Raw genomic sequence first — 13,414 nt, 5'->3', positions numbered from 1 at the left:
ACATAGGCTGTTTGACTATTTTTCTAAAAGTTTGCAAACATTTACTATTTTCAAAATATGAATATTTTTGTTGACCATTAAACTACAATGCCCAAATAATAATTTGTTAGATTACAACGACCGACCACTAAACATGTTTATCTTTTCAGTCACCATTGATTGAATTCGAGGTTATTATTTTATTAACCTTTAATATAATGATTCATTAGATCAGTTGTGTTAGATCATCTCCAATGAAAACACTAAATTTGATGTAATTTTCACACCAAGTTTAATGTAACTTTTAAATAAAATATAATTTTTTTGCTCTAATGTATTACACTATATCGTACACTAAAAAGAATATTCTAATAATATTCTTTTTGAGTAGGCTCTTTAATCTAAATGCTTTTAGATTAAGTGTCTTAATTTTATTAGTTATTTATAATGTCTAATTAGGTTTATAAAAATGTAATTGTATTTTATTTATCAATTATGTGTAACATATAGTACAAATCAATAATAAATTATTTAAAAATAAAAAAAAATTAATAAAAGTGAAAATTAATAAATTTCATTACACATAATACAACATTTTTTAGGAAATAAATAATACACCATTAAAAAAACATAAATATGAAAATTACATATTACTAATTGAATTCATTTCTATTCATATATTCATTTCACAAATGATCTATCAATGCATCACTTAGTGCAAAATGAACATTTTTTGTCGTTTTTTTAAACTTTGTATTAGTATTTTCTTTTAATAAATAATATATAGTACGGCTCGTGTAGCTCATTTACATGAGTGCTTGCTCATTGTTCTAACGAGTTGACGTGTTTGAAAAGCATAACGGCTAATGTCGATGTATCACGTTTTTTATAAGCGAAAATGACACATATATACCTTGTGTTTTATTGAAATGTCGAGTTTAACCTTTGGTTTTCAAAAATGTCGAGATCATACCCTCCGTTTAACTAAAATGACAAAATTATACCCTTAAATAGACAACAGTGCCACAAATCTTCTTTTTATTGACTTTTCATTGACGTTGACTATAATATTTATATGTAAACACCAATTATCTTTATTCATTCGCGTCGTATATGTAATTTATTTAAAAACAAAAAAATAAGCAACAGTCTTTTAATCGCGAAGAACGCAAAAAGAGGCAAAAAGGTGAAAATCGACAGTTGATAGTCATCAAAATTACAGATTCGAACAGAGAACCCATGATTCAGAGTTGCAATTCGAACACAGAATGAAGTCATCTCTTGGGAGATATGAATTTTATTATTTAATTTCAATTTAAGGCTATTTTTATTTCAAAATTGGAAATTTGAAAATTAGGATACTGTTTTGGATTTGATTCTATTTTTCTTATATAAGAGTTCATATCAATGAAATGGAGATTTGTGACACTATTATCCATTTCAGGGTATAATTTCGTCATTTTAGTTAAACAGAAGGTATGATCTCGATATTTTTGAAAACCAAAGGTTAAAGTCGACATTTCACTAAAACACAATATATAAATGTGTTATTTTCCCTTTTTATAATTATGTAACTCGATATCATTTTACTTTTTTTTTTTAGCATATATGTTTGATGACTTACGCAAAGAATTCATTGGAAGTCGTTTATTGGATTTCATTTTTTAATATCAAGAACTCGTATAGAAACTAAATCAGCTAATCATACGGCTATAAATTAATAAGTCTCACTCTCACCTTTTTTTTTTAATTATTTATTTTGCTTAATTACAAGTTTGTTTTTTAAATTAAGATTGCCGGTGTTGGTAGACCTTTTACCCGTGATAATCAATAAAGTGTACTCATCTTACACTTCTACTTTATTTTTGGTTTACCCATCGGTTCCCATCAAATTTTTTCTTCTTCTTAATATTTATATATTCTTGTTGTTTATATTCAATATTAAATACTTCAAATAACAAAAAAAAAAGAAAACTTAAATCTTTGTATCACCATGCTATTTGAGGTTTTTTTTATTATCATTCGTAAACTATTATAATGTTGAGTACTGATATTAACCACATTTTTGTGTTAGCATTCAGAACCGTATGTGGTTTGATCTAAGGTCGGACTCTATGATCGCACGAAGGTTAGATGTGATGAAGTTCTTCTCTTCTCGTCGTTTTTGTTGTCTCGTCAATGAATCTCCTTCGTACTTCTCGCTTTCGTCATGTTCGCCATTTTCGTCATGTTCTTCACGTTTTTTGGATCTTCGAGTCTACGGGTCTTCGAACTTTCGGGTCTTTGGATCTTCGAGTCCTCGGATCTTCAGGTCTTCCACGTTCTTCGCGTTCTTCGTCATGTTCTTGGATTTTTGCTTTCTTCAACCTCTTTAGACCTCTCTCCGAGATTTGCGTTCAACCCTTGGAACCCCTCTCCGAAGTCTTGCCTTCAACCCGTAAAACCTCTCTCAAACCCATGCTTTCACCCTTGATCATCTCTCCAAGTTTTTGCGTCCTCGTGTTCTTCGCGTTCCCCGTCGAGCCTCCTTTCACGTTGATGAGCGTAATTTATACGTGCTACAACATGTTTCCAAGCTTGAATCTCGCGCATTCTCGAATGAGTTTTGGTGTGTTTAATATGTTTTTTTAGTGAATTACATGTTTGAGGGAGTATTTTGGTGTTAAGGATGTAATCGGAGAAATTCAAGACGATTCAGACACGTTTGGGCAACTTAGAGAGCGAAACAAGAAACACGACGCCCTCTTCTACACAATTTTGAGATTTTGAATTGAATATTTATCCAGTTCCAGAATTGGATACAGCTTTCTCTTAGCTTTCCAACGCATATTATTTGCAAAAAGCAGACATCGGAGCAAGAAGTTACGGTCGATTCAAAATCACTGCACAGCTATCCAGTTTCACCACGGCCCAAAAACGTTGTTTTCGTTAATTACCCGACTTTGAGCGTTTTGGAGCCATTGGATTCAATCCAAAGGCCCATATTATGAAAATAACCTAAAACACCCTATATATATTAGAACTCACATAATCAGAAGTTAAGTTTTATTTTAGGTTTTTATTTAGTGTTTAGCTCATTGAGAGAGGAGGAAAGTCGGAGAGGAGGCCGTTCATCACCATCACCACCGAAATCAGCGTTTTTTTTTTCATCTTCCTCTTTTTGGAACTCTCATTTATTAAGAGTTGTTTTAATTTAGTTTTCATGGTTTGTTCTTATTTATGTTGTGTTTCTGTTCTTGTCGACCCCATGAACTGAACTCCGAGAGGGTGATGACGTAGCAAGTCTTGATTATGGTTATGGATTCTTTTTAGTCAATTGAAGTATTTATTTTCACTCCATCTTTCTTGTTTAATTTAATTATGTTCTTAATGCTTAAATGTGATTAGCTATATCGTTCATGATATTAGAATTTACTTGATGCTTGAGAAAGATTAGGTTGATTTTGCTCATTAATTAAATTACTGTAATACATTCCTAGGCTAGAGATAGCGAGGTTGTTATGGAGTCGTGTGTACGGTCTTGTGTATAATGCTAGCCGTACTTTTAGGAGTTGAGATCAAGAGATGAGATTCTGGCATATGCTTAGGTTGTTATATACTCGAGAAAGATTTAGCAATACCATTACTGTGAGCGTGATTAGCAAAGTAGGCGAGTGTATTTAAATCGAGCGTGAATTATGTGAATCCAAACCATAGGAAAGACTTGTGAAACCATTGCACTTGTTTTTCTCATATCCGTTCATCCACATTCATTTCTTGTTTTATTTATTTTCTGTAAATTAGTTAATAATCATCTTCATCTGTTTGAGTTCAATTCATTGCTAGGTCGTTTGATTTTTGGTTAAGCATAGTCCTCGTGGGATTAAACTCGTACTTATGATTTACTACTTGAGCGACTACGTGCACTGGCGTACGAAAATATCGCAACACATGTGCCTTCAACCCTTTGATCTTCTCTTCGAATCTTCATGTCATCGCGCTCTTCTTGTTCCTCGTAGAGCCTTCGAATCCTCTCGCACCTTCACATAAAGAATAAGAAAGCGTGAATCTAGAAGGATGCATAGGGTTTTCCCTTGCCGATCGCTCCGACGCTCAAAATTAGTCGTGTTGTATTGTCTTCTTGGTGAATGATTCGTGCTCGTCTCTATCTTTTCTAGAGAAAAAAAGTTGTGGTGTGAATTTGGTAGAGTTTTGACAAGTCAATAGAACTTCCATTTGGAAGAGAGTTGGATGGGTATTTATAGAGGTTTGAGACTTGCATTGGTTATAGGTTAGAGGCGAGATTTTCTCTATGGCAGAGGAGATTAGTGGCGACATCTCACTTGATGGCACCATGGGAGTTGGCGGCGTGCCAAGTTGGCAACCACAAGAGGGTTCCAAGGAGCCTTAGAGGAGTTGGAGGGAATGATCAGGGGGTTAGTGGGAACATGGTGCAGAAATGGTATTTGATGGCTTCTTTGGAAGGTTAACATCAAGGCTCTCAAGATGAGGTTGACGACAAGCTTCTTCAGGAGTTGGCCGCATCAAGTTGGCGACATCATCAGCTTGGCAGCAAAGCTAATTAGGTGGCCAAAAATGAGTTGAAGGCAAGACTGTTTTGTTGGCCAAAATGAGTTGAAGGCAAAGCTCATCAGGTGGCCAAAATAGGTTAAAGGCAGAGCTCATTTGGTGACTAAAATGAGTTGAAGAAAAACTTTGTTTATTGGCCAAATTAGGTCTAAGGCAAGGCTCATTTGGTGATCAAAATGAGTTGAATGCAAAGCTCATTTGGTGGCCAAAATGAGTCGAAGAAAAACCTTGTTTAGTGGCCAAATTGGGTTGAAGGCAAGACTCTTTTGGTGGCCAAATTGAGTTGAAGGCAAAGCTCATTTGGTGGCTAAAATAAGTTGCGAAGGGAAAACTCATTTGGTGGCCAAAATGAGTTGAAAGCAAAGTTCATTTCGTGGCCAAAATGAGTTGAAGGAAAACCTTGTTTAGTGGCCAAATTGGGTTGAAGACAATGCTCTTTTGGTGGCCACAACGAGTTGAAGGCAAAACTCATTTATGGCAAAAAATGAGTTGAAGGCAAACCTTAGGTTAAAGGCAAAAGTTGAGTTGAAGGCGAACCTTGTTTATTGTCCAAATTGGATTGAAGGCAAGGCTTTTTCGGTGGCCAAAACGATTAGAAGACAAAGCTCATTTGGTGGCCAAAATGAGTTGAAGACAAACTTTGTTTAGTGGTCAAATTGGGTTGAAGGCAAGACTCATTTGGTGGCCAAAATGAGTTGAAGACAAAGCTCATTTGGTGGCCAAAACGAGTTGAAGGTAAAACTCATTTTGTGACCAGAATCAGGTAAAGACAAATCTCAAGTTAAACGCAAAAATTGAGTTGAAGACAAAACTCTGATTGAAGGCAAGAGTCAAAGTTGACTCAAGGTTTGACCAAAAGACTTTGTTTGTGGGCTTGAGCTTTAAGTATGGGCTTGTCTTGTCATTTTTGCTCTCGAGTCTTCATTTTTATCTTGTGAAAATGACGGCATAAATTTTGAAAAAGTAAACATAAATTTAGGTATTTTACTGAAAAATTGAAATTTTGACTATTTTGTTAATAAATAAGTTTATAAATTTTAAATGATTATTTTCTATAATTTTTCTTTTAAATTCGAAATGGTTTAATTCGTCTAGCTTTTTTTTTTTTTAATTATAAATATATGGAATGCGGATATATTTACATCTGTTCAATTTCGTTGTCGATTCCACGCGATTCTCTTTGTTTTATGCAAAACTATGGTAACTAAATTAATGATGGCACACAATTAATGACTGGAAACAAAACCGACTCAGTCACCACCAGAGCAAAATAGTCTGTTATGGAAGTTCGGTGACCGCCTCGTGTCGGTCACCCTATGGCCGTTAGTATTTCACCCAGCGCCAGTTTTACAGCCTGTTCTCACAACTTGCCAGTGATGATCCGTTTTCCCATCCCTCGACCGTTCTTGTCGTTTTGTACACCTCAGCAACTTCTTCCTCTCTCTTTCCCTTTCTTTCTGTTCTTTTATTCGACATTATGACAGAGAAAGGAAACCAAAATCCCTCACGTAATGGAATACAGCCTGGCTCGGTCAAACTTATCTCCTCCATTAACAACTTCCCTCTCTCTCAACTTCTCGCGGTATATTAACGAGAAACCACGCTCTAGTAACTTCCGTAACCGTACGCCTCACGAGAATGGGGGCAATAACTGTCACGCCCACCCGAGAATTTCAAATAACCTATTAAATTATTGTATTTTTATTTTTTTTCGTTTTTCGCCGAGATTTTGTGAAGAAGAAGCGACACTCCCCCAATAATTAAATAAAAAATCTCGACGCCGACGTGGCAATAAACGGGTGGTTATAGACAGTTGTGTGTATACGTACGTACTATGTAACCGGCAAAGGAGTAGAACCACGCCCACTTCTACGCAAATTCGGTTAACCGGCTTTATCAGTTACCCGAACCGTCTCTTTATAAAACCAAATCACTCAGTTTTATCTCTCTAAAACACAGAAAATAACTCTTCTCTCTTCACCGAGCTTCTTTAAGAGAGCGTCGGAGATTTTTTTTCTAGGGTTTAGCTCGGCCAAGGTTTCGACAATGGAGAAGGTTAGAGGACCGTGGAGTCCGGAGGAGGACGAGCTTCTGCAGAGACTGGTGAGGCGGCTCGGCGCGAGGAACTGGTCGGTCATCAGCAAGTCGATCCCCGGGCGATCGGGAAAGTCGTGCCGTCTCCGGTGGTGCAACCAAATCTCGCCGGAGGTTCAGCATCGGCCGTTCACGGCGGAGGAGGACGAGATCATCCTCTCCGCGCACGCAAAGTACGGCAACAAATGGGCGACCATAGCCAGGCTCCTCGACGGACGTACGGACAACGCCATCAAGAACCACTGGAACTCAACTCTCAAGAGGAAGCACCGATCGTCTCCGCCGCCATCGCCGCCGTCTCCGTCGAAGCGCCTCGCCGTCTCTCCCCCGGAAACGTCGTTCGCCGCTCTCGGATACAGCTCGGATGCGTCGGAGGCCGGCGGCGACGCAACCGCCGCGCCTCCGGTGATCCGGCCGGTGGCGAGAGCAATCTCGGCTGGTTCTTACTTTCCTCCTCCGCTGGGGCAGAGCGACGCGTACGAAGAGGTGTCGACGAGCCTCAGTCTCTCTATGCCTGGATCCGGAATTGCAGAGCCCAACCCTAACCCTAACCATAACCCGAGCCATGAGCCTGAGCCTGAGCCAGAGCCAGAGCCAGAGCCAGAGCCAGAGCCTCCGAAATCGACGCCGCTGAGATTCGGACCGGAGATTCGGAACCTGGTTCACGAGATGATCCGAAAGGAAGTGATGGATTACATGGCCGATATCGAGAAGAGCTCAGAAGTGGTTAGAAATGTTGGAGTTAAGCGCATTGGAGTCACAAAGATGGATTTAGTTGAGAAACCATGAAAATACACATAATCAGGAATTTCGTTTGTTTAATCGGCAACATAGGCTACATAGAGAGTAAAACTTCCTCTGTTTTATTTGCTATGCCTTTTCTTCGTCTTTGAATGAAAAAAAATAATTTCGAGGCCGTTTGTAAATAATTTAGAGAAGTGGAAAAACAGAGCAAATATATTCCCAACGAAACAATGGGTTTTCTTTTGTTTTATTTGGTTACTGACTCATTACTGTAAGCAATAGTTTGAAATCGTTCGCAGAAAGCTTTAGAAATTGTTTGTTGAAACTTGAAACGAAGAAGCTGGAAAATAATTTACAGATTTTTGAAAACAGCCACAAAACAAAATTATGACGTCACGGTGAATAATGGTACGGCAAATGTACTGATGAGCTACGACTCTAGTGGACCAGATATTTTTCGTTTGGAAGCATCGCTACGTCGCTGCCTGCGTGGTGGTGTGAAATTGCCGTGACGTGGCCGAGATAATATTGTTTGAACTTTGAAGTAAATACAAAAGACCGTTTCGAGATTATGCAGCTCTGCATCGATTATCTTATAGAATTCTTATGTGCTGAGAAAAAAATAATATAAAATGAAGTGCAAGTAGAGATTATTCTTTATGCATTATTGTTAATGCGTTTTTCTAATCAACATTTACGAAACACGAGTCGGGGTGCGAGCTTGCGACGTGTAGCGATCTTAGGTTGTAGGCATCGAATCTTCTATGGCTCCGAATGGATCGTAACGGGTCGAAGATATCTTGTGGCGTTACGACTGTAGTGGAGACCTTCGGGTACTCGACGTGGCACTCAGAACCGTCCGTGGTTGGATCTAGGGTCGGACCCTATGACCACACGTAGGTTAGGTATTGTGAAGTTCTTCTAGTCTCTTCGTCCTTGCCTCACCGGAAAGTGGTTTTCGGCTCCGCGTCATTTCGCCAATAGTCGGACTTCGTATTCTTCGCGTTCTTCGTGTTCTTCAACCTGAGAATCAAGAAATATGAACTAGGGGGCGCGGAGGGTTTTTCCCTGACGCGCACTCCGACGCTCAACATCATGGATGCCTAGAGGGTAGAGAGAGGAAATATTTTTAGAGAGAGAAGTTAGAGAGAGAAGTTGTAGTATTTTTCTTTGCTTAGAATGAGTTGTTGTTCTTCTTCTTCTATATCATGGATGATATTTATAGGAAGAGTTTAACTTTAACTTTTCTCAAATGGTGGTACACTATGTGAACATTAGGGGCTCAGAGCCGTTAGAGGCTCAGCCTCCAGAGCCGTTTTGCGGCTCAGCCTTCAGAGTCGCTTGCTTGTCGTTTTTTTTATTAAGAGTGTCATTTTTCACTTGTGAAAAATAACGACATAACATTAACCCCCCAGTTTCACGTGTGACTTGTCGTGCGAGAAACTTTATAGTCTGGGAGAGTCTTTTCTTTGCCTTTTTTTTGTAGATGGCCTTTGTGTATGCTCGTCCGAACCGCGAAGGGTCTGACTATATGCTTTTTGGCTTGCTTGTCTGGATCGCTGAGATTCGATCTTCTTCAAGTTTAGGTGAAATTTACTCCTAGTAGTGCAACATCCTTAACCGCTTGCGCCCGGGTACAATCTCGATTTTTGGCTAAACGCGCTCAAACCTCTTGGATCGGGGCTTCGCCTATCTTTGGATCGTTCCGCAGTGCTCTGGGTACGGGGTGTTACACCACTTGATGATGATTTCAACCAAGCTATATGAATTCGGGATCGAGCGACCCAAAACCACGAAGGTCGAAATGTGTTTGGAGCCACGGGGGCTTTGAGCGACTCGATCACGGGGATCGAGCGACCCTAGACCACGGGGGTCAGGATTTTCGGAGCCACGAGGGCCTTGAGCGACTCGATCACGGGGATCGAGCGACCCTAGACCGCGGGGGTCGGAATTTTCGGAGCCACGGGGGCGTTAAGCGACTTGATCATTGGGATTGAGCGACCCTAAACCATGGAGGTTGAGTTGGTGTTAGAGGCAACAAAAGGAGGTCGTTTTTCATTGATAAAAGTCTTTCCACTGAGTGGATTACAAAAGGTTTCCCTTCGTGGGGAATTACATGTGGTGGGACAAAAACGATGGTGATAAAATGGAGAGCATGTTGGGTTTGATCATCGATGCGGATCTCGTTCTTGCTTGGATGGCTTCTAACTTTTAGGTAACAACGTTGAGAGGGGCTCTTACCCTTTGAGCCCCGTTCTCATCGTTCCCCTTGTCCACTGCTTTACCATGTCGACTTGTCGAGACTTCGGCGTTGTTGACCATTTTGAGAACGAACTCTTTCAGTTCCCCTCCTTGGATTAATGACTCGATTTGTCTCTTAAGATCGATGCATCCGGAGGTCGGATGCCCGTAACATTGGTGAAACTCGCAGTACTTGGAACGGTCTCGTTTGGCGGGGTCGCTCTTTAGAGGCGCGGGAGCGGTAAACTTGTCGCGTGCCAACGCAAGGATCCTCTCAGGTGGGGCGTTCAGCGGGGTGAAATTTGAGTGGTCTCGAAACTTTTCCACCAACAGATGCTTCGAGCCGGTATGGGATCGTTCGGCAGTGTTGGTTCGTGTCTTCCTCCTTTTCCAGTCATCGGAGTCATTGTCATCTCTTCGGCGGTTTCCATGGTCGCTTGTCCTTCGGATCTGGACAAACTCTTCCAGAGTGATGTACTTCCCGGCCCGGGCCGTGAGCTCGGTCATTGTCTTCGGCTCTTTCTTGATCAACGAGCTGAGGAAGTCACCAAGTATAAGTCCATCGAGAATGGCAGAAATGGCGTCGCCTTCTTCAAACTTATCAACCTTGTTTGACTCATCAGTGAACCGTGACAAATATTCGCGAAGAGATTCGCTTCTCATCTGCCTGACTGTCCGAAGGTGGCCTTTTCCCAGCTTCCTCTCTCTAGAACCGCTGAAGCGAGCGAGGAAGTTCTGTTGCAGCTCTTCGAAAGATCGAAGGGTTTCGGGCCTTAGCTTGAGGAACCATAGGTAGGCGGGACCACTCAGAGTAAGGCAGAACGCCTGACACATGATCGCTGGTGAGTGTCTCCCCACTCTCATCCATATCTGATATTGTTGAATGTCACAGAGTGGATCGGCCTTTCCGTCATATGCGGGAATGCGTGGTAGAAGGAAGTCACGTGTGAAATCCTCTGCGAGGATATTAGCTGTGAATGGCGAAGCAACATCTTCCATCATGTTGCGGACGTCGGGCGTAAGGATTTGAGTTGCTCTAATGCCTCGTACCTCGTCCCTCAACTCTTGGAAGAGTGTCATCATGTCCGTGTTGTCATTGGGGGTCGCCGCGGGGGTAACTCTTATCCTGCGTCCTCTCTCATTAGACGCTTGGTCGAGAGCCGCGATGTGTGGCGGAGTCGAGTTGGCAAGGATTGGTCCCGTTTCCGCTCGAGGGTTCACTGGTTCAATAAGGGGAGGATTCTGTGGAATCTCTCTTCGGTCGTTGAGCCTTTGCCTCAAGCCTTCGTCATGGCGGGGAGCGGGTCTCGGGTTGTGGACGCGCCTCAGTGGTGCGAACCTTCGAGCGTCCCCGCTATCTCCCATGTCTTCTCTGTGGCCTAGGCGATCGAAGGCGGACAGACGCGAACGATCCGTTCTAGCCTCAGAGAAGGAGCGAGAGCTCCGTGAGGAGGCCGGCTGGTTTTGTGGCCTTTGTTCAACGATTGTTCGGCGAGCCTCGCGGCGTCGGTGAAGTCCACGAACTCCTCGTGCCATTTCAAGGTGATTGTGGCCGATGTCCCGAATGCTCGGATCGGGGGCGCCGCCGCTTTCCTCTTGAAAGGGCTCGGGGGCTTCTCCTTCAGGGTTGTCGTCAAGGCCTTGCTCCGAATCTTGAATCTCGGGTCCCAATGGGACGTACTCCGATGCATCTTGCTCGTCAAATATGTCTTCGGCGACGGTGCCTCGACCCTCGATTCTCCCGACAATGCCGGCGAGGCGGAAGAGATTTGTCTCGATCTGTTCCATTCGTGCGTCTCGAACGGGTACGGGGACAGCCTCCTCCTGAGAGGTGTCATTTTCTTGTGCTTGGCGAGCTCGGGCCCGAGTGTTGAATGCTACGCTTCCCGCCGGAGGGAGGCCACCCTCGGAGATGGCTAGGTGGCTAGCCATTTGTTGTTGGTGGATCTTATGGTCTTCCACGAAGGAAGCGGGTTTGCCGGTGGGGAGCTCGTGGTTGTTCTCGAGATCCCCTCCTTCTAGCGCCAAAATGTTAATGCGTTTTTCTGATTAACATTCACGAGACACGTGTCGGGGTGCGAGCTTGCGACGTGTATCGATCTTAGGTTGCAGGCATTGAATCTCCTATGGCTCCGAATGGATCGTAACGGGTCGAAGATATCTTGTGGCGTTACGACTGTAGTGGAGACCTTCGGGAACTCGACGTGGCACTCAGAACCGTCCGTGGTTGGATCTAGGGTCGGACCCTATGACCACACGTAGGTTAGGTATTGTGAAGTTCTTCTATTCTCTTCGTCCTTGCCTCACCGGAAAGTGGTTTTCGGCTCCGCGTCACTTCGCCAATAGTCGGACTTCGTATTCTTCGCGTTCTTCGTGTTCTTCAACCTGAGAATCAAGAAATATGAACTAGGGGGCGCGGAGGGTTTTCCCCCGACGCGCACTCCGACGCTCAACATTAGTAGAGGTGGGGGGTCTCATCTCGTCTCTAGAGGGTAGAGAGAGGAAATATTTTTAGAGAGAGAAAGAGAGAGAGAAGTTAGAGAGAGAAGTTGTAGTATTTTTCTTTGCCTAGAATGAGTTGTTCTTCTTCTTCTATATCATGAATGGTATTTATAGGAAGAGTTTAACTTTAACTTTTCTTAAATGGTGGTTTCACACTATGTGAACATTAGGGGCTCAGAGTCGTTAGAGGCTCAGCCTCCAGAGCCGTTTTGCGGCTCAGCCTTCAGAGTCGCTTGCTTGTCGTTTTTTTATTAAGAGTGTCATTTTTCACTTGTGAAAAATAACGACATAACAATTATTATTCCGAGTAATTCGAAGGAGTGATGGATAGCAAGCTCAAATCAATGATGGAAAATTCGCCTATATTTGTCTTTTTTTTATATTTTTTTTATGCTTAGATTTCCTAGGATTCTTACGGGTAAAAGAAATGTAACTCTTGTTTCGATGAAGATTTACGGAAGTTTGAATCAAGATATACTTGTGAAAACCAAAAATCGACAATACAAAATTTTTGTCGTCATTTCTGAAAAATATATTGATTAATTGTACGAATAAAAATTGACATCTAATCATTCGCTCAAATTATAGATTAATAGAGAGAAATTGTGGAAGAAATTTTCTACATGTTATATTAAACCGAGTAAATTTACAAATATTTATAAATCAGGACAAACGTAATAAACACAGGAGATATTCTCACCTAATTACATAGAAAACATACTAAATACGCAATACAAACAAACTCCTATGTATGAGATATTCCTAAGATAGCTGTTAAGGTGTGATGTCAGCTTGGTTGGTAGCAAAAGCGATGACGTGATAAACTGAGTATACCATCTATACATGAGCTTGCTGCCGATTTTCAACAAAATCAAAAGTGGTTTTCAAAGAAGAAGTTAAATTGGAGGGATAGTCACTTTTAAACTCATTTAATTTTGTTTTACTGTGAAACAAAGATTTATTGGATTATATGTAGTAAATAACGAATAACAATTAATCTTTGCATAGGATTAGACTACTAGACTCTACATTCTTGTATTACGTATTCTTCTATTTTCATAAACTCTCCCGACCTCTATGTCTTGTTCGACTGTAATCGAGAGTGCATTGTTCACCAAACTCGAGTTTGCGGATATACATGAGGACATTTAGGCTATGAGAGAAAAGAGGAGGGATGGATTATATATGAGGGATTTGGAGGGATGAATTATACATTTGCTTTGTTTGGTAGGAAGAGAAAAAAATGAAGGGATGAATTTGTATCCGTGGGACCCACCAAAAAACT

At 41.5% G+C, this 13,414-nt stretch overlaps 1 pseudogene; it reads left to right on the top strand.

Moving 5' to 3' along the window:
- The first annotated feature begins 6,482 nt into the window (after window positions 1-6,482).
- On the top strand, window positions 6,483-7,644 carry LOC149389186 (transcription factor MYB44 pseudogene; annotated as a pseudogene).
- The last annotated feature ends 5,770 nt before the right edge of the window (window positions 7,645-13,414 follow it).

Source organism: Urtica dioica, chromosome 8 (assembly GCF_054948205.1).
Source record: "Urtica dioica subsp. dioica isolate 48M chromosome 8, U.dioica_male_clone48M_v1_H2, whole genome shotgun sequence".
NCBI classification, from domain to species: domain Eukaryota; kingdom Viridiplantae; phylum Streptophyta; class Magnoliopsida; order Rosales; family Urticaceae; genus Urtica; species Urtica dioica.
This window is presented reverse-complemented; position numbering and strand designations above follow the sequence as displayed.